Source organism: Nicotiana sylvestris, chromosome 5 (assembly GCF_000393655.2).
Source record: "Nicotiana sylvestris chromosome 5, ASM39365v2, whole genome shotgun sequence".
In the NCBI taxonomy this organism is placed as follows: domain Eukaryota; kingdom Viridiplantae; phylum Streptophyta; class Magnoliopsida; order Solanales; family Solanaceae; genus Nicotiana; species Nicotiana sylvestris.
Window position 1 is genome coordinate 96255314 of NC_091061.1, and position 22765 is coordinate 96278078.

A 22765-nucleotide genomic window follows, 5' to 3' on the forward strand; every position below is an offset into this window, starting at 1 on the left:
AGGGAAGTTGTCTTTTGGACTGGCCCGGATGAGATCCCGGTAGTCGACACAGACTCTGACCTTCCCATCCTTCTTTGGCACTGGTACGATGTTTGCTAACTGTGTCGGGTATTCTACTACCCTAAGAACCTTAGCTTTGACCTACTTAGTGACTTCTTCCTTGATTTCCAAACTCATATCAGGCTTGAACTTTCTGAGCTTCTGCTTTACCGGCAGACATGTTGGATCAGTTCGCAGTTTGTGAGCTACAATAGACGTACTCAAACCAGTCATGTCATCGTATGACCAGGCGAATATGTCCTCATATTCCCTTAAAAAATTTGTATATTCTTTCTTTTCTGATGGCGATAAGTAAATGTTGATTCGTGTTTCCTTCACGTTTTCTACATCTCCCAGGTTAACAATCTCGGTCTCGTCCAGGTTGGACTTAGGTCTGTTTTCAAAACTCTCAACTTCTTTAACAATCTCTTCTGGTATGTCATCTTCCTTTGAATCTATGTCTGTTTGTTGCGTTGTCTCATTGCATGTCACAGTCATTGGCCCATCAAGGTAAGTAATAGTAATGTTGTATAAGTAAAGTAATGAGAGAAAAATAATAATAAACATCGAATTATAAGAAAAGTTAAAATGCTTGGATAAATTGCATAATTTTTTGGAACATTGGAGCTCTTATTGCGGGAATTAAAATGCAAAACGAAAATCATTTAATAAATAAAAATAGTGCATGATGCTTGTTTTAGCCTTGCTACCCCGAGGCTCGTCGAGCTATGGTTTTCCTGATAGTCCAGTTATTGAGGCGTGCTCCTCTGCTTACATCATGTATAAAAGGGCCTTCCTCCCTATTCTCCTGGAGAAAAACACAACAATCCATGTCATTGTCTTCTAGGAACAAGTTCTTCACTGCTGCGAGTGCTTCCTCTTCATTTGACCCATAAATAATAATGGCCGGTTGGAAAGTCTGCTCAAAATGTGGTATTGGCTGGTCCAGCGGATAGTAAGGACCGCGCCATAGTGGCGACCAGTTGTTGAATTCTTCTTAGGTGTACTCATATCCTAGACCGAAAGTTGTGCCATGTTTCTTGCGTTTTATGGGCTTAGTGATTCCTTGAAGGTTCTTGCCGAGCCCCTTGCCAGGTTCGTACCCACTCCAATTTAGTATACTCTCGATCTTGTTATCGCACCATTTGTCTTTTTCCACAACATTTACTCGTTTGATGTGATGGTAAGTCTCTACACCTAGCTTCCTTCTTCCCTTGATTGACGGAATGGTCTAGCGATTGTATATGGGGTTGCTACCGTCGCCGTGAATGATCACCTCTTGGTGATTCCATTCAAACTTTACCACCTGATGTATTGTTGATGCTACGGTCCTAGCAGCATGAATCCATGGCTTTCCCAATAGCAGATTGTAAGATGATGGCACATCTATCACTTGCAAATCAACATCGAACCAAGTTGCCCCCATTTGCAAACACAGACTAATCTCCCCAATGGTGGACCTTTGGGAGCCGTCGAAAGCTTTCACATTGATAGCTCTGTCCTTTATTTCATGCAGTCCCTTACCCAACTTCTTGAGTGTTACCAGCGGACAAATGTTGAACTAGACCCTTCATCGATCAGGATTCTGGTGATAAAATAGTCTTCGCATTGCACGGTGATGTGCAGTGCCTTGTTATTACCCAAACCTACAGGTGACAACTCATTCTCATGTAAAGTAATTTTATGACTTTCCAATACCTTTCCTACCATATTAGCCATTTACCTGCCAGTGCTGTTGCTTGGCACGTATGTTTCACTTAGCACCCTCAACAAGGCATTCTTGTGTGCCTCAAAATTTTGTAGCAAACCAATGATGGAAATTTTCGCCGGTGTTTTGTTCAACTGGTCGATGATCGAGTATTCCTTGGCCTGTATCTTTCTCCAAAGATCGTCCGTCCCTATCTCAATGATGGGTGACCGATTGGAGGCCTGCTTGCTTGACTCGGCTAGATGCTCAGGGGTATAGACTCTACCCGTTCTTGTCATACCCTGTGCTGCAATAGTCTCTTCGAACCTAACCTTGCCTTTCCTCCTTGCCTCAGTTGTATAATCCCAAGGTACTACCTTTGTATGGAATGGTGTCATGGCCGACATCACCACTGGGATCGGTATAGCTATCTTTATTCCGAATAGAGCCTGTGCTTTGGGTGGTAAAACTGCAACTTTAAATGGTGTGGGTGCGTTTGCTGGGGACACGAATTCAACCTCAATTGGCACTGGTGTCTTTGCAGATGACGTTGCTTCAAACTCAAGTGGTACAAACATATTTAACTTGGCACCCCAGAGGGCTGAATCTGGACTACGATCAGATTAAGAGTAATTATTGGCTTCTTTGGGTCATCACCTTCTGCGATCAACTCGATTGATCCTTCGGGATCCTAATCATCCTCTATTTCAATCATGTGAACGCCTCCAGCCTTGTGGTCTGACAGAGGATTATTGTAGGCATTTGGAGCAGGTTCCTTTGCCACAATAATCTTATTATCAATTAAAGTTTGGATCTTATCTTTCAAAGAACGACATTCGTCAATGGTTATGCTAGAATAGTATGCACAGGTTTTGTTTGGGTTAACCCACTGAGAAGGGTTCTCAAGGGTTGCAGCAGGGATGTGGGTGACATAACCAACAGCTTTGAGTCTTTCGTACAACTGGTCAATGGGTTCAGCAATGACTGTATATTATTTCGGAGGTCTGCGATCAAAATTTGGCTGAGGTCTAGGGAAGTTTAGGCGTGTAGGAGGGGATTGATAGTGGGATGGTTGAGTATTGTAGGCTTGGTAAACATGTGCAGGTTGGGAATATCTCGGTGAAGTAGGCTGATATGTAGGATGTGGAGGTGATTGATAAGTGGGTGGTGGAGTTTGGTAGGAGGGTGAGGGTGCTTGGTAGTTCGGAGTTGGTTGATATGTGAGTGGAGGTGTTGGGTAAATTTGGTATTTGACTGGAGATTTGGTTCTCTGTGAAACCATTATGGCTCCTATGTCCCTTTTCTTGGACACAACACTTGACTACAAGGCCTTATCTGTAGCTTGCAAGGCCTCGACGTTTGTAACCATACCGCTTTTGATGCCCTCTTGGATCCTTTCTCCCAGCTTGATAATGTCAAAAAATTTGTGGCTCTCGATCATGATTAGTCGTTCATAATATTGCGGGTCTTGAGCCCGGACAAAGAATTTGTTCATTTGTTCCTCCTCTAAGGCAAGTCTGACCTTAGCAGCTTCGGACCTCCAGTGAGTAGCATACTCGTGGAACGTTTTTGTAGGCTTCTTTTTTAGATTCTTAATATAAAACACATTCGGCGCATTCTCTGTGTAGAACCTGAACCTTTCTATAAAGTCGGATGCCATGCCTACCCAGTTTGACCACTTCTTTGGATCATGGCTGATGTACCAAGACAAAGCATCTCCTTTCAAGCTTCTCATGAAAAGCTTCATGTAGATTCTTTCGTCTTTCTCGACTCCAACCAGCTTGTCACAGTAAGTTCTCAAATGCACCCTTGGATCCCCTACACCTTCAAACATTTTGAACTTTGGAGGTTTGTACCCTTTGGGCTGTTCGACATCGGGTTGTATGCAAAGATCTTCATAGTTCAGCCCTTCAATTCCCTTACCTCCTTTAACTCCTTGAATTCGGCTAGTTAATTTCTTAAGTTCTTCAGCCAGGATCCTGATGAGCAAGTCCTTATCATAAGACTCATGCGTGCTTGAGATGGGTTGGGTAGATTGTAGCCTGGTCTCCACGTAGATGGGAGTATTATGGTTGGTGTGGAAGTGATAATTTGTGGAGTTTTAGAGTTCTGGGATGAGCAGCGGGGTGTTATTTGAGGAGTGGCAGGTGTTGTAGTAGTGGTGAGGGGCGGGATGGTTTTGCTGCTTGGGTATATTCTGTGGAGGTGTGGGGTTCTGAGCATTTGGGAAATTGATATCTGGAATGGTGAGGAAAAATAATAGATTTGCCAGATTCCGAACCTGATCAAGTTCTTCTTGGAATTTCAGCAGCTTTTGTTCGAGTTGGGATGCATTTTCTTTGGAAACCTGAGTACCATGACCATGAGTGACCTCTACCCATTAAGTTGAGTTCTTCTTACTGGTGTTGTTCAAATCTTCCATCTTCCCTTTATTCTTGTTTTTGTTAGGACTAAGAGGAGGAGTGGGTGGAGGGCCCCTGGATCTCGTGGAATAAGATGATGTTACCAGAGTGCACGAACTAACCTTTAGGGAGGGGAATAATAAATAGAAGTAAAAACAAAAAGGTAACAAGTTAGAGAGGATTATAAAAAGTATTGTGATATTTAAACACATAGTGCATGAATGTAAAGTGTGCCCTAACTTAGGAACCTCTTTGTGCCTGAGGTAGGCCTAGCGACAAATTGATTTGGAGAACTTGGAATGCTAAATGACTCATTTTATTAATAAATATACAAGAATCCCAAAGCGACACTAAATAAACAAGAAATGAAAGTCACTAATAGACTTTGGCCTTATTACATTCATAAAGCGAAAAAGTAAATTCCTATCTATTTGGTCCCAGAAGGACCTTCCTCAAGTTGAATGCTCTCGTTGATCATATCCTCCACTTCGCGTAGGTTCACCAGTAAAAATGCCTTTGCCAGGTGTTCTCCTTTGTTTCCCTCAGCATTCTGGCAGTCGGTGACTGTCTTCCTCACCTTTCCTTCCAATTCCAACAAGCTGTATTCCAGATATTCCAGCTTTTCGCTGGATTTGGCGGCCCTCTCTTTTCATTCTTTGATTTGGTCATTTGACGGAAGATTCCTCCACAGTCTAGCAAGAACGGGGGCATGATAATCATACTGAAACTGGGGACCTCATACCTCATTTTCTACAAGACAAATAAGGTTAGACCCTTAACCCCACCAGACTCGACTATTTAATATCAATAATTAGCAGGAAGCATTTAGTTCTCCAAATAAATGCACAGAACGTGATGATGTCTGTTTGGGTTTAGGGAAACCATGTGGAATTTGGACAAGGCTATCTTAAAGAGTCATTATGCGGACAACATAACTGACTCGGCTAGGTTTAACCATGATGCATGCACAGTTTAAACATAGTAAGGTTTCTATGGGGTTTAGACTGGTACCCTTGAGCAGAAAACTCAAGGGATAAAGGCACGGAACCGTCGACTACACCGTTGATTGACTGGTTTTACCGCAAATATGCCTTTTCCAAATTTAGGGGGTAATAATACAGGAAGAGCGCTCATTATAAGCATTGCTATGACATTTGTTTGGCACGAGTGGAGTGTGATGTTGAGCATTATTATGCAATAATTAAAAGCATGTTGGCGTGTATTTGCACATTAAGAAAGCAATAAATACAGCAGTTTCATAATTTAAAGCAGTAGTAAAGGAAAGAAACAAAGAAGACAAGTCAGTTTTGCAGTTGAAAAGGGAATTGAATGCTTAAAGGAATTAAACAAGTAATTGCACATAAAGAAGCGTAAATTCACAATAATAGCCTGAAATGGTAAAAGCCTAAAGATCCCCAAAAGAGTCGCCATGCTGTCGCACCCCCTTTTTCTTGCGAAATCGGGTTTATGACATTTGTAGGGAAACTCGTTCCTTTTGGGAACTAGGTTTTGCATTTGAAGAGTCGCCACCTAATGAGTTAAGGTGCATTAGGACACCAATAGAGATTCAAATCTAAGTTTGTTTGGATAACCAGAGATTGGGTAAGGGCTTGAAATTATCCTGAGGGGAAGGTGTTAGACACCCCTCAGGATCCACTAGTGTGGTTCCCAGCCAGACATTTTATTGTAAATTTAGCAAATATACAAGTACAAGCTCAAATATTAGGGGATTTAAACACATAAAAAGAAAGACAATTAAAAGAAGAGTAAAAAAGAGTTTGCTAATAAAAGGAAAAGGGGGGGGGGGGTCCTAGGTTTATATCTAACATGGATCATATCAATGCAATACCCGGTAAGACACTCCTCAGAAGAGGGGATACACATGGTATTAGCGCAACGGTCATCATATCCATATCTACCCTTCCCAACTTGTTAAGGTATTAAAGCGTGGATTGGTCTCGATTATTATTGCATGCTATTACCCGTCCTATTCCTATCAGTCCCGAAGGCACTTAGGACTACCAGTCCTAAAGGGTGGGATATTAGGCTGATTGGTTTCAAAGGATAAAAATCTAAGGCGACATATAAAACAAATAACACTGCACATTAGGGGAAAGCATGCAAGTAAATAAAGGCTTAGGTATGCCTCCTCAAACAAAGCATATATATAGCATGACTTGCACATACTTTTTAGGTGTGATTAAAAATACTAAAGACGAGGGGGGTTTGATTAGTGAAGCAGACATGTTTATTACATAACTCAGATAAGAAGTCCGAATCAGGCCTGCCTGCTGGTTGTAGCAATTAACAAAAAAACAGATTCAATTTTACAGTTATTACTCTAAGGCTTGCCTAAGTGTTTAGACGGGGTCCTATAGGCATGATATCTACTTAATTCAGAAGGTGGTGAAATAGTGATAACTCAAAACGAATTGTTTAAAATCCTATAAGCATGCTTGATAAACCTCGTTAAAATAAGGGAATTAGATAGAAAAAAGGGTTCAGAATGGACGAAGTTTAAGTTAGACTAGTTTAGTTTCTGCAGATGACAGTATCCACTATCGCTGATTTTTATTCCTATGAACATGATATCTAGGATTACTGATTGTAGACCCTTATAGGCATAATTGCTGATTTTAACCCCACTATCTAAATAATGTCAAACCCCTATATGCATAATATCTAGTAGACAATGGAAACATGCAGGTTTTCCCTTGGGAATTCATATAAGCATGATTTCTATACTTTATACGAATCTTAACTTGCTACTGGGTTATAACCAATTGGGCCCTAAAAACATGATATCTAAATGGTGACAAACGTGCAGATTTTAGATAATTCCTATAGGCAGATTATCTAGGTGTGAATAAGCAGTATTTAAAGTAAGTTATATAGACATGGTTTCTAAATATGATGTGAATATGCAGAATTAAAAGTAGTTCTATAGGCATGTTTTTTAAATGCGAATTGAACATGTAGAAAACGCAGTCATATAGGCATGTTTTATACCCTTGAGCATGCATAATTATCCAACCCTTTTCACTAGCCAACCCCAAATGTTCATTACAACTTATTACAAACTAGGAATACTGAATTACATCAGAAAAGTACAAAGAAAAGTTACAACAAAAGGAAGCCTGATTCTTGACTTCCTCTCTGAGTTATGAAATAAACCACCTCAAAATGCCATTGATCCAAATTTTTATTAGACTTGAGTGTGTCAGAGTTCCCTAAGGGCCTCAATAGGACCCCGGGTAGTACTCACCCCAAGTTACATGATCAGAATAGAGATGGGTGCAATATAGAAATGTCAGCCCTTATGCGTCCAAGTTCAGAGGGAGCTCATGGGTCCCAAGGCAAGGCTCACATAAGGGGGGCAGAACATTAGTCTAAGAAGAGAGTGAAAGTGCAGAAATAGAGTTCTAAGAGTTGAGGGAATAAAGGAGAGGGAAAGGGTGATGAGAGACAGCTATTAACATTTCAGTGAGTCAATAACTTCACACAAAGGGGGGCAAGGGATTGGGAATCCATTGCAAGAAGCCTATACACTTAGGCATGGGTTAACTTGGGGTATGTACATCAATAGGAAGTGCTGACATGCCTGTAAATCAACCAGAACATACAACATATAAGAGAAACATGGAGGTTATGATCCTAAGAGGATCAAGTTTGGGTCATGCACAGCAATGTCTAATGTTGTCATGCCCCAAACGAACCACAAATATTAAACAAATTGAGGTAGGGATTCAGAATTCATAAGTCATAATAAGTAATGACAAAACATTAATTCCGAATCAAGAAGGGGTTGATTAAAACAAGCTTAATAATGGTACTGAATTAAATACAAACGGTAGACACGCAAGGATACAAGAGATAGTAAATAAGCATGTTGTTGTTGATGCAGAAGGTTAATTAGTACATACCACTAAGAAATGCAAGTGCAGAAAAAATAAGCAAGTTTCCCACAGCCTAGCCTTAGCTTTCAGCCGGCTAGGTAAGGCAACAATATAGTAGTAACAGAGAAAAAAGAGAGATTTTGTGGAGTGTGTGTGAACTCAAGTGTTTTTATGCCTTGTATTTGTGTGTTTTTGAAAGAGAAGAAGTACAGGGTATTTATAGTTTTTGAAAACGAGTAAGAGAGAGGCAATAAGTTATAAACATGGAAACAATCATGATTCAGAATCAATTATACAAGTGATTCCCTTTAATTAAGGGATCACTTGCTTAACGGGCATTGACAGGTTCAAAACAAGGAAAGAAATCAATTTTTCAGCAGGCTGACAGTTGCCATAAAAGAAGTAGTAAAACATTAAGCAAACAATGGAGTCTAGGTACAGAAATACTGTAATTTTGGAAAGGATTTAGTAAGGCAAAACAGGAAAAAAAATCAGTTAACCTTAACAGGCAAGTGAAATCAGAATTTCGCAAAGGAAAAGTTTGAAATCAGTCACAAGTTTGAAAATCAGTCAAAGAAGGAGACTCAACATATAAATAGGGTGCATAAACATTATACATGCGAGGCCAAACCTGTTGGCTAAAGGAAAATAGCATATAGTAGTAGCACAAAAAGAAAATTCAATGGATAGCAACACTCAAAGCATGATAGTCAATTGAATCAGTAGTGAAGAAACATAGAATATCAAAAGCATGTGAAGGTCTCACAGTAGCAGGTGAAGAAAACTCCTTTTGAAAAATTAGGGTTTCGAGCATACTTGAGTTCTAGAGGAAATAGGAACCCAGAATCAAAAGGATTAAACAAAGGAATAGAGGTATCGAAATAAAGAACTTCAAATCGAGCCTTGTACTTAAACTAACAGTCTTAGATCCAAACCAATAGGGTTTTCAACAATAGAAGAATTTTAAAAGATGGATAGACAAACAAATCGGTCAAAACTCAAGCAAACCAGCATTAGTCTAATAAACAGTTCAAAAGGAATTAGGACTTTTAACATGTAACCTTAGGCAGAAGAATAATACGAGCAAAGATAGCAAAACATGTCAAAAACCAAAGAAAACTTTTTGAAATAACTTAACAGAACCCTAATCGAAAAGATAAGGAGTTTTGAAAGCATAGTTCTAAAAGAAACTTCGAGAAAAGTGCTTAAAAGTTTAGAGCAAACATAGATGTGAAACAAATCTAAAAGAAATCGAAAGAACTTTAGAGGTTAGGGTTTCAGAATAACCCCAAATGATAAGAAAGGCTTTGAAAACCCTCGATCTAAGCAGGAGAGTCAAAAGTCTGACTCGAATAGCCATGGCTGGCCAGAGAAAGGTCAGATATGACCGAAAAACAGTCATTGAGCAAAGACTGGACAAAGACCCATCACGATCTAGTCATTAGACCGCAAAATTGAACACATAGAAGCCATGAGAGGTGGATACAGGTCTCCGATGACCTCGGAAGCCATAGAATTTGGGAGGTATTAGGGTTGTAGTTTGATGGCGACGGTTAGGGTTTGAGAAGATTTGAGAGAGGATTGAGATAAGGGGGATTCAGAGGGTGCGGAGTTTGAAAATGAGGCTAGGGTTGGGGGTCGTTGGAATTAAAAAAGGAAAGGAATCGTGAGGGCCGTTGATCTTTTAGATCAACGGCCAGGATTTACCGGGTCTTGAGTCGGACAGGCGGATTTGGGGTTGGGTCGGTTCAGATGGCAATTGGGCTGGGTAATTGGGTTTAAATAGGGGGTCCATTTCAGGTTGTAATTGAAATGCAATTGGGGGCTAGATTTTAAATAGCTGCTTTTCCCTTATTTATTTTATAAAACCTAGCAAATTAATTTCTGAAAATAAATTAAAGCTGCTAAGATGATTTGTAATACATAATTATCAATTTATAAATACTGAACTTCATTTTTTATAAATATAAACGCAATTAAATATAATAGAGGCTAATATTGCAATTTAGCTTTAAAAATACTAAATGACTTTGTAAAAATATGCAAAAATTATATTAGCTATATTTTAGTATGAATATAAGAATCCCATAAATTAATCATCAAAATAATAATTTTGGAAATTATTATTGGATTTTAGGAATGAAAATAAGGAAATAAATTGGTTTAAAACCTTTTAAAAATTAAAGAAAAATAATAAAACAATAGGGCATACTTATATATGCATACATATGCTATTTTGAAAGTATTTTGCATATTAAAAAATATATATTGGGAAAATTGGGTATCAACAATGACAGTTTTGTAAGATGCAGCCTCTACCCATTTTGTGAAGTAATCAATGGCTACCAGAATTAACATGTGTCCGTTTGAAGCAGTGGGCTCGATCAGGAAAATGGCATCCATTACCCAGGAAGAAAATGGCCAAGGTGATCTTGTTGCATTGAGCTCATTTGGCGGCACTTTTATCATAACGGCATGTACTTGGCATTGGAAGCATTTGCGGACATCCTAGATGCAGTCCGTCTCCATGGTCATCCAAAAGTAACCGGTCCTAAGTATCTTCTTATCCAAGATAAAACCATTCATGTGCGGGCCACAGGTCCCAGCATGTACGTCCTCAAGCAATTTAAAGCTTCTTTTGCGTCAACACATCTTAGCAATCCCAAATAAGGAGTTCTTCTGTACAGATTTCCTCCATTGTGGAAGAAGTGATTGGACAATATCCGGAGTTTGCATTTCTGAGTGTGGTTTGCGTGCTTTGCATATTCTCCCTTTGACAAACACCCCCTGATGTCATGGAACCAAGGCTTTCCATCTATTTCTTCTTCAACATGAGCACAATATGCCGGCTGATTATGGATTCTTACTGGGATGGGATCAATGAAATTCTTATCTTGATGTTGTATCATAGATGACAAGGTGGCCAATGCATCGACAAACTCATTCTAAATTCTAGGCATATGTCGGAATTCTATCTTCGTGAACCTCTTTCTCAATTACTGCACATGGTACAGATGTGACAATATCTTGGAATTCTTGGTGGGCCACTCTCCTTGTACCTGGTGCACGAGCAAATCTGAATCACCGATTACCAGCACCTCCTAAATATTTATGTCAACTACCTTGTTGAGTCCTAGTATGCAGGCTTCATATTCTGCCATGTTGTTGGTATAGGGAAATCTGAGTTTAGCGGATACCGGATAATGTTGACCCATTTCTGATACCAAAACTGCTCCAATGCCCACTCCTTTGAAATTTGCAGCTCCGTCAGAGAACATCCTCCAACCGTCGTATGCTTTGATAATGTCTTCTCCTATGAATGACACTTCTTCATCAGGAAAATACGTTTTCAAGGGCTCGTAATCTTCTCCCACCATATTTTCAACAAGATGATCTACCAATGCTTGCCTTTTGACCGCCTTTTGAGTTATGTAGACGATATCAAACTCGCTCAACAGTATCTGCCACTTGGTCAACTTCCCAATCGGCATGGGTTTCTGAAATATATACTTCAAAGGGTCCATCCTGGATATAAGGTATGTGGTATAGGCACAGAAGTAATGCCTCAACTTCTGGGCTGTCCAGGTCAAAGCACAGCAAGTGCGTTCCAGCAAAGAGTATCATGCTTCGTAAGGTGTGAACTTCTTACTGAAGTAATATATGACTTGCTCCTTTCTCCCTATATCTTCATGTTGTGTTAGAACACATCTGAAAGCTCCATCTAATATAAATAGATAGAGTAGAAAAGGCCACCCCGGCTCTAGCGGGACCAAACCTTATGGGGTGGATAAGTAATCTTTGTTTTTGTCGAAGGCTTTCTGACAATCCTCTGTCCAGCTTGTTTCGACATTTTTCCTCAGCATCTTGAAGATGGGTTCACATATGACTGTGGACTGTGCTATGAAGCGACTGATATAAATGAAACATCCTATGAAGCTCATCACGTCCTTTTTTCTCCTAGGTGGTGGTAACTCCTCAATAGCCTTTACTTTAGATGGATCCAGCTCGATTCCTCGACGACTGACAATGAATCCCAACAACTTTCCTACGGGAACCCCGAATGCACACTTTGCGGGGTTCAGTTTCAAGTTGTACCTCTGTAGTCTGTCAAAGTACTTTCTCAAGTCCGCTATGTGATCTGCGGACCTCTTGGATTTGATAATGACGTCGTCTACATACACCTCTATCTCTTTGTGTATCATATCATGGAAGATGGTTGTCATGACTCTTACGTAGGTAGCCCCAGCATTCTTTAGAACAAATGGCATCATCTTGAAGCAGTATACCCCCCAAGGTGTGATAAAAGCTGTTTTCTCTGCGTCTTCTTCATCCATCCAGATCTGGTGATAACCCGCAAAGCAATTTACAAAGGATTGGAGTTCATGCTTGGCGCAGTTGTCGATCAAAATGTGTATGTTTAGTAGTGGAAATCCGTCCTTGGGACTTGCTCTATTTAAATCCCGATAGTCAACACATACCTTGAGTTTCCCATCCTTCTTCAAAACTAGCACAATGTTAGCTAACCAGGTTGGGTACTCGACCACATTGAGAACTTTGGATTTGATCTACTTGGTAACTTCCTCCTTGATTTTCAGGCTCATGTCGGGTTTGAACTTTCTGAGTTTCTGCTTCACTGGTGGACAAATGGGCTTATTAGGCAACTTGTGAGCCACTATGGAAGTGCTCAAAAAGTTCATGTCATCATATACCATGCGAAAATGTCCTCATATTCTTTTAGAAAAAGGATGTACTCTTCCTTCTCTGCTGGTGACAAGTGAATGCTAATGCGAGTATCCTTGACGGTCTCGGTATCCCCCAAGTTTACTGCTTGGGTTTTGTCCATATTGGACTTAGGCTTATTCTCAAAGTTTTCAACTTCCTCGGGTATCTCATCTTTTTCATCTGAATCACTATTTTCATGTTGCATTGCCTCATTATATATCGCAGTCACCGGTTCATCAGAAAAAGTAATAATAACGTTGTAAAAAGAAAATGTGTAGAAAATAGTAATGAATAATAAAGAGCAAATGCATTTGATTAAAATTAAACAACATCTACACAAGTGCGGCTTGAAGAATCGAGCATTTATTTTTGAAACAAGCAAGTCTTTAAATCAAAATTACTGAAAATTTTAAATGCCTAGAATGGCTATAGAAATAAAATCTACCAAGCTACCTAGGGACTCGGCGGGCCCGGGACGATCTGATGGTCCAGTTCCTGAGAATAGCTCCCTTCTTCATAGTCTGAATAGTGAGGCCTTCTTCCTCCTCCTCCTCAACTATGGCATTGCAGTCCATGTCTTCATCCTCCAAGAACAGATTCTTTAACCCAACTAATGCTTCCTCTTCTGCAGTTCCCCATATTATATCATCTTGGTGAAAATCTTGATCTAGATGTGGCACTAATTTCTCGAGAGGGTAATACGGTCTACACCATGGAGGCAACCAATCATTATTTCCATATGTACTGATATCCGAGCCCAAAGGTAGTACCATGACCCTTTAGCTGTTTCAGTTTGGTGATACCCTGAAGATTCTTCCCTAGTCCTTTGCCGGGCTCATGCCCAGACCATGCTAATATGCTTCCTATTTTACTGCTCCACCATTTATCTTTCTCGATGGAATTGACGCGTTCAATGTGATGATAGGTTTCCCCTCCTAGCCTTCTCCTATGTCCAATGACTGAGATGGTTTGACTGGTGTAAATAGGGTTACTCCCATCACCATGAATGATCACCTCTTGACGATTCCATTTTAACTTCACGACTTGATGTAGTGTAGAAGGCAAGGCTCCAGTGGCATGGATCCATGGTCGGCCCAATAGAAGATTATATGAGGCTAGTATGTCGAGCACCTGAAACTCGACGTCGAACCAAGTTGGCCCCATCTTCAAGCAAAGGTTGATTTCCCCGATTGTGGTCTTTTGAGACCAATCGAAAGCTTTCAAGTTCATGATTCCTACAAGTATTTCATGAAAACCTTTGTCCAACCTTTTCAGAGTGTCTAACAGACAAATATTGAGGCTCGAACCTCCGTCAACCAAAACCCTGGCGATGAATTTGTCTTCAAATTGCACTGTAATATGCAATGCTCGGTTATGATTCAACCCTTCAGGTGGTAGCTCATCTTCGTGGAAGATGATCTTGTGACTCTCCAGTACTTTCCCTACCATATTGGCCATCTCTCCATCAGTGACGTTATTGGTTACATAAGCTTCACTCAACACTTTTATTAAAGCGTTCTTGTGCGCCTCTAAATTTTACAATAGTGACATGATGGATATCTTAGTTGGGGTTTTGTTCAGATGGTCAATAACGGAATACTCCTTTGCTTGTACTTTCCACCACAGGTAATCTGGCCCTATTTTAATGACAGGATGTATGGTAGCGGCATCCTTACTTGGTCCTCCCAAATGATCAGGTGTGTAGACTCTTCCAGTCCTAGTCAATCCTTGTGCAGCATCAGATTCCTCCATTTTTGCCTTTCCTTTTCGCTAAGCTTCGGTAACGTAATCCCATGGTATTGCTTTTGAGTCGAAAGGAGGTGTGGTTGACATTGTCACTGTGAAAGCTGTGACCACTTCTACTTCAAATGGCATAGGGGTGGCCGTAGGTGGAGCTACCTCTAACTCAAATGGAACCAGTGCAGCTACCTCGACCTCGATTGGTGACTAAGTATGTACCACAATAGGAGTAAGTGTGACTGCAACTTTAAAGTCATCAACTTATCGAATAAGCCCAATCGACCCCTTAGGGTACCATTCTTTGTTCGTCTTTATCACATGTACCCCACCACCTCTATGATCATGGAGGGGGTTATTGCAGACATTGGGTGCGGCTTCCTTTGCATGTATAACCTTATTGTCAATTAGTGTCTGGATCTTATCCTTCAATGTTCAGCACTCATTAGTGGTGTGCCCCTTCATACTGAAGTGGTACGTATAAGTTTTGTTCGGATTGACTCATTGGGATGGATCTTCTAATGCCACAGCAGGAATGGGGGTGACATAACCAGCGGCTTTCAACCTTTCATATAGTTGGTCGATGGGTTTAGCAATGGCAGTGTATTGTCTGGGTGGCTTACGGTCAAAATTGGCCGTGTTCTTAGAAAGTTTTGGCGAGTTGAAGGTGATTGGAAATGGGATGGTTGGGAGTTATAGGTGTGATGGACAGTGGCTGGTTAGGAATATCTGGGAGATGAAGGCTAATATGTAGGCGGTGATGCTTGGTATATGGGCGGAGGTGATTGATATGTGGGTGGAGATTTTTGATATGTAAGTGGAGGTGTTTGATATGCGGGTAGAGGTGTTTGATAGGTAAGTGGAAATTTTGGGCCTTGGGCTACCATTACTGCCCCAACGTCTCTCTTCTTTGATATGTCGTCTGATTGTAACGCCTTGTTTGTGGCCTATAATGCCTCAAAATTTGTCACCATCCTGCTTTTGATGCCTTCCTCAATTCTTCCCCAAGCTTGATGATATCAGAGAACTTATGGTTTTCAATAGCCATCAATCTTTCATAATAATGCAGATCCTGTGTTCTGACGAAGAACTTGTTCATCTGTTCTGCGTCCAAAGATGGCCCGACCTTGGCTGCTTCTGACCTCTAACGAGTAGCATAATCGCAGAAAGTCTCGGTAGATTTCTTCTTAAGATTCTGGATGTAGAAAACATCCAGTGCATTCTCTGTATTGAACCTGACCCGGTCCATGAAATCCGATGCCATACTCACCCAACTAGACCATTTCTTGGGATCCTGACTGATGTACCGGGACAAAGCATCAACAGTAAGACTCCTCATAAAGAGTTTCATTCAGATCTTTTCATCCTTTATGACCTCGACAAGCTTGTCACAATAGGTCCTCAAATGAACCCTGGGATCATCTATACCGTCAAACATTTAGAACTTGGAAGGTTTGTACCCATCTGGTAGTTCTACATCTGGCTGTATGCATAGGTCTTCATAGTTCAACCCTTATATTCCCTTGTCGCCTTCGACGCACTGAACCCGGCTCGTCAACTTCTTGAGTTCTTCAGCTATGTTTTTAATGAGGAGGTCCTTCTTAGAGGATTCTGGTGCATAGGAGATTGGTTGGATAGAGTGAGGTACAGTTTCCACATATATAGGATTTCTTTGATAGGTACCGGTGACTTGGGTGTAATGATGGTCATTGGTTGAGTTTTGAGGATCGGGAATGGGTTGTGGTGTGTTTTGGGGAGTGTGGTAAATGTTGGTTGGTGAGTACTAAATCAGTTGATGCTGATGTTGTGGCGGAGTTGGTACAAGTAAGGAATTGAGATTTTAGGGTGGGGTTACGTATTGATTAGGTGCAGAAGGATTTTGTGGGTGTTGGATTTGTGTGTTTTGGGGAGGTGTTGGGTTCTTTGTGTTTTGTTGGTTGATGTCAGAGATATTCAGGGTGAGTGACAAGTTTGCCAAGTTGCGATCCTGCTCAAGTTCTCCTTGTAATTCCAATATCTTTTGTTCCAATCTCAAGACTAGATCATTTGGTGCTGGAGTACTCCATCCATCTGAAGTTTCTACATTCTCAATTTTCTACTTTCGGATGCCACTTAAGTCGTCCATTTTTGCTTTTTCTCTGCCTTTTGTATTGCTTGGAGGAGGAGGAGATGGAGGGACACTAGATATGGTGTGATATGCTGATGAGGCCAGTATGTGCGAACCATCCTTAGGGGATGGGAATAGAGAATAAAGAGAAATAAAAGGTAGACAAGTCAGTAAGTATTCTGAAATGTTTGCAGTATATAAACACATATTGCGTGAATATAAATTCATGGCCTAATTTGGGATCCTTGTTGTGCCCGAGGTAGTCCTAGCAACAAATAAATTTGGAGAACCTTAGATTCCAGTAAATGCTTCATTTCATAATGTGAAAACAGACGAATCCCAAAATGACAATAAGACAATAGAAAAGTAAGTCACTATTGGCACTTGGCCTTATTACATTAAGGAAAGCTAATAAATCTAGCCTACTTGGTCCTAGAAGGACCTTCCCCATATTCAATCTTCTTGACTTCATCATACAGGTTCCCCAACTCGTGCAGACCTAGCAGCAGGTAGGCTCAGGCCAGATGTCCTCATTCACTTCTTTCAACATTCAATCCTCAAGTCCTCACTCCAGATATTCCAACTTTCTGTTGGAAGTGATAGACATCTCTTTCCACTCATCGATCAATCTTATGTTTTTCTCGTGTATTTCCCTGTGTTGATTCTTAGAGTCGTGGACCCTCTTGTGCTGCCTGTTGTATTTGACTTGAGCCTCAGCTTCTTCGTCTATTATTTTATTCCCTTGACTAGTTCCTGGCATCACCATCCCCTTCAGATTGTCCTCTAACCATGCTGGGTAGAGAGATTCACACCCGCATGATACCTGTCTAGCTCAATGGTGTTCTTTTCTACAACAATATTGTAGTGCCACATGTCCTGAGCTTGGCACTTGTAAGGGACATCATCATCCTGAAAGTCTACTCTGAAATGGCTCATTTTTGCGATACTAGGTACTACCTGTTTCCTGCTTGCTTGCCTCTTGACTCGGATAGAGACATAGGGGTATATCCCTCTCAACCCAATCAGTATCAAGTGTGGAGCGTCCCTAAATCTTATGATGAATTCGTCTGTTAGGAACCATTCAAACATCCATTGCACCTGTTCCTCAGTCAGATTGTCGAAGAACTCTACCCACTCTTTGGCACTTTTTGGCTGAGCAAACCTGTCCTGAATGTAAGTCATCCACTTGGGGTGATGAAAGGAAATATGGTCGTTTCAAGCCCTTCCCGGAAACTCTTGGCAATAGTGACCCTTTTGAAGATGTTCTAATAACCACAACTGCAGCAACATGTTACAACCCTCGAATTGTTTGACCCCTCTTTGATAGCGCTCCAAAGCCCTTTAGATGTCGGCTATGATCATAGGGACTATAATGTATGTTTGCCCACTGATCCCCTCCATCAAAGTATTGGTGACCGTGACCAACCTAGTATGGATTATTTCCCTTTCATAGGGAACACTATCAAGCCCAAGATGCATACGATGAACACGAACACTCTGCGGTGGATGTGTCCCAGAGAAGTGATAAAGAGCTCATTGCGGAAGGTACGGTAGGACTTTCTATGGCCATATCTCTCATACAGGTACTCGAAGGGTATGTAGGACTTCTCCAGGCATCCCAAGTCATCATTTTTCTTCAACCCCATTATCTTTAGGAAACCCTTACCAGTACGGTTCTCCGGTACCAATAGCCTAGGGCTATCCCAAGCAGATCCCGCAAGTCCCCTAATTTCCTCTAGGAGTGGAGTCATTTCTATGTTGCCGAAATGGAACACAGACCTTACACTGTCCCATAACAAAGTAGCAGCCTCGATCAACTTGTTGTTTGGCTAAATGTCTAGCAGGGAAGGCAATTTCCGAGGTACTTTCTTACATGTTTCTTGTCACTTGAGGAAAGGTCCTCCCACCAATCTAGCAACAATGGTGGAATGTTTCTAACCATACCGAATCTGGGGACCTCGTGCCTCATTTTCTGCAAAACAAAAAGGTTAGGCCCTTCTTCCCCACCAGACTCGACTATTTATACATTCATGATTAACATATTGGCATTTAGTTCTCCAAATTAATGCACAGAATGTGGTTGTGTCCGTTGGAATTATGGAAACCCTAGTGGACTTTTGGAAAAGCCTCGTCTTAAAGGATTATTATATAGACAACATATTAATTCGACTAGGTTTGACCATGATGCATGCACAATTTCAATTAGAGTAAGGTTACTACGGGGATTTTGACTGGTACCCTCAAGCGGACAACTTGAGGGGGAAAGGCATGGAACCATCTAGTTTTACCGCAAATAAGCCTTTTCAAATTTAAGGGTAATAAATAGGAAGAGCGCAACAACTCATCAAGTGTTGCTATAGGATTTAATACACATGAGTGAAATATGATGTGGAGCATGATTTATACAGCAATAAATAGCATGTAGTCAAGTATTTGCACGTAAGAGAATAATAAATGCAGTATTTAAATAATTGAAAGACAGTTACAGAAAAAAAAAACAAGGAGACAAGTCAATTTCAAGAAGAAATCATAAATGCTTGAAAATAGATAGTTAAATTCAAATAAGGGGAAATGGTATGTGGGATGGAGCATGCTTGGACTAATTCTCAAAAGATAAGTTCGTTATGGTAAGAGCCTAAGAAATCCCCAGCGGAGTCGCCATGCTGTCGTGCCCTCTTTTTTTCCTCTGCGGAGAAAAGTCCGGGTTACGACGTTCTTGGGGGTAATAACTCATTTCATCTTTGGGATTTGGGTATTTGAAGAGTCGCCACCTAATGGATTATGGTGTGTTAGGGCACCTAGAGCGATAAACTCTTAGAGTAGTTTGCATTACCAGAGATTTAGGGTAAGGGCTCGAAATAACCTTGAGGGAAAGGTGTTAGGCACCCCTCTCGGTCCTCAAAGGTGGGTCCCGGCCGAACTTATACTTATGTGAATTAGTCTTTTTAACAAATAAATAGTCTAAACACATACTTGCAAATGAAGGCATGTGTTGGCATTCTAAGCACATGTATGATTCAAGTAATGAAATAAAAGAAAAGGTTTAAACAAGTTGCACATATATAAAGGAAAGTGAATTTATTTAAACAATGGAAATTGGAAAAGAGGGGTCCTAGGTTGATTATCATACAAGATCACCCCACACAATGCCCGGTAATCACTCCTTAGTGAGGGGCTACACGTGACATTAGCGCGTAGTCATTATATCCTTACTACCCAATTCCCTCCCCTTGGTCATGGACTAAAGCGTTCTAATAACCTTGATAGACGTCCTATGCGTGCACTACCCATCCCTTCCTTATGGCCCTGGAGGTATATAGGACATCTAATTTAGGTAGTTCTAGAACTTCCTAATGTTTTAAAGGATAAAAGTCTAGGCGTCAATCAAAAACAATTAGGACTACATTTAAAGAGAAAAATTACAGGCTCACAGTCACCTCCACAAATCCTAGAACATGATATCTAGGTGAGCAGGGATTATACAACATTGAATTAGGACCAAGCGTCAAAGATCTATTTAGCTTGCCTACTAATTTTAGACCTGTTAAATGTGAGCAGATTTATATAACAAAGCGCAATTTTTATAGTTGCAGGATTTTAATCGTCCTATAGGCTTGCCTAAGCGCATAATAGTGACGTCCTAAAAGCATGGTATCTATAGTGATTGGAAATGCAGTAAAACAGTAAAATGATTTTTAAATAACAACTTGAGATCCTATAAGCATGCTTTCTTGCAGTATTAATTTTAAGGTAGTGTTTGAAAACTTATTTAAGAAGCGACAGATTAATTGATTAATCTAATTTAGAATAAACAAACGCGAATTAGATGGATTTATTTAACTAAACTAGTTTTAGCACTGATTTTAATTCCTATAGGCATGGTATCTAATTATTAAAAGCTGATTTTAATCTTATAGGCGTGATCTAATTTATTAAAGCCATTTAGATCCTATAGACATGGTTTTTAATATTGTGGAAGCAAAGCAAACATAGAAAACACATATGAATCAACACGACCCTATAGGCATGGTACCCAATTTACCCAACATATATATATATATATATATATATATATATATATATATATATATATATATTCACTAATCAACCCAATGTTTGTTTACAATAATTATTACAGACCATTGAATTAAAATAAAAAGTACATAAATAAATAAGAGTTAATATATAGGGAGCCTACAATAGGCCCAAATGACTTCCCAGCCTCCAATAGCCTCAAATTCCCAAAGTTCCATAGCCAATTTCATTTCGAGGTGTGTCAGAGTTTCCTAAGGACCTCAAGGATCCGGGCAGCCCTCACACCTGGACCTTTTCTCAAACCATAACTGATTTAGGTGCAGTGTAAAAAGGCCAGCTATGACATGCCAGAGTTTAGGGAGATCTCAAGCATCTCAAGACAGTACACATATCAGAGTGGCAGAACCTAGTATTCCAAGAGTGAAGTGAGAGTGCTTGACATAGTTGTTATAAGATTTTGAAAATAGTACAGAGATGACTTTAGGAGTAAAAAGGTTTTCAGAAAATAGGAAATAGTTTGACAGTAAAAGACAATTTGAGAAGAGTACCAAAATAGCAGACAATCAATTGGTCATAAAAACATCCAAATTCGGAAAACACTTAACAAACAGATTTCACAGGGGGATAAAGGGATTGGGGCACATAAGAGTCATATTGGGGTATATGGATAGGGTATAGAAGAAACATATAGTCAACAAACTGCATAAAAATACTTAGGGTTTTAGAGACTTAACAGGCTAAACATGGACAAGAAGTGGTTAAGACATAGATCATAGTTGACATGTCTTGAACATGATTAAACATACAATTTAGATATACTAGGTAAAGAAGTAAGCAGGAAAGAGTGCAGAATATAAAGAATACATTGAACAGGTAGAGTTTAGACATGCTAAGCAAAGAAGTAGGTAGGAATACAAGTTGAACTCATAACTGATGAACTAGTGCAAGAATGAAACATATAGGGTTTGGATTTCAAAACTTAACTAGAGACATACCATTTGAAGAAAAGAGTGCAGAATATAAAGAGGATGAAGTTCCAATATCTAGCCTTGGCTTTCAGTCGGCTAGACCAGTGAATATCACAAGTAGCAGAGGAGAAAAGAAAGATTTAGAGTGTAAGTGTGCGTTGTAAACTAATGTTCTGTCTCTAGAAGTGAGAATAGGAGGGAGTTTATATAGTAATCAAAAGCTTAGCAAAATAAGGTAAGGGATCAATTAAGTAGCAATTAGAGAGATTCAGGGAATCAATCACATGTAAAAATCAGCAAGTCTTTCCCTTAATCAAGGGATAATCAAATCAAAGGTAAAAGCATACTAGATATTTAAGGAAAAGAATCAAATAAACTTCGGGTATAGAGTAGGTAATTAAGAGTATTGAACATAAGTTTCAATTAAGAAAACAATCAATAAAGTTCAGCAAATAACAAATAAGGCAAAGGGAAAGCTAATTAAGGCAAATGCTTCAATCAAAAAATATGAATCAAAGTTTGTTAAGGAAAAGAGTTCAAATCAAATCAGGGAATAAGAATGCCAGAATAGTCAAGGAGAAAATCACGTATAGAGTAACAAGTTTAGCAAATAAAATAAGGTAAGAAATGAATAGTCAGGATTCAACACATAATTTTAACGAAACAAATAGTTAAAACGACACTAATTCAAGGAGAAAGACATAGGTCTTAACATGAATAGTCAGGATGAACACAAGCATATAGAATCAGTGAAAGGTTGAACTAAGAAATTCAGTAGAGGCATATCAAGACAAGAAAATCATGAGGAATCACAAGAACCAAAGCAAAAACACAATCAGAATACCAATACTCAGAAAACCAAATGAAGAACGTTAAAAATTAGGGCTTTTAGTACAAGCTAGTTAAGGTTTACAAGATCAGTCAAAACACATAAGAAGTAGAAGATTAAACACTCAAAAATCATCAAATATTTTGTAAATGAAATTTTCGGAAACCCTAGTTTAGAAAAAGATGAAAATCACTTGAAAATCATACGAGTCTTGTAAAGAATCTCAAAGTTGTTGTAAAACTCATATGAAACAAGTTCAAATCATCGCAGATCTGTACAGATCTAAGAGGTTCAAAAAAAGAAATTAGGGTTTTCAAAGGGAATAACACAGAGGTGAAGAAAC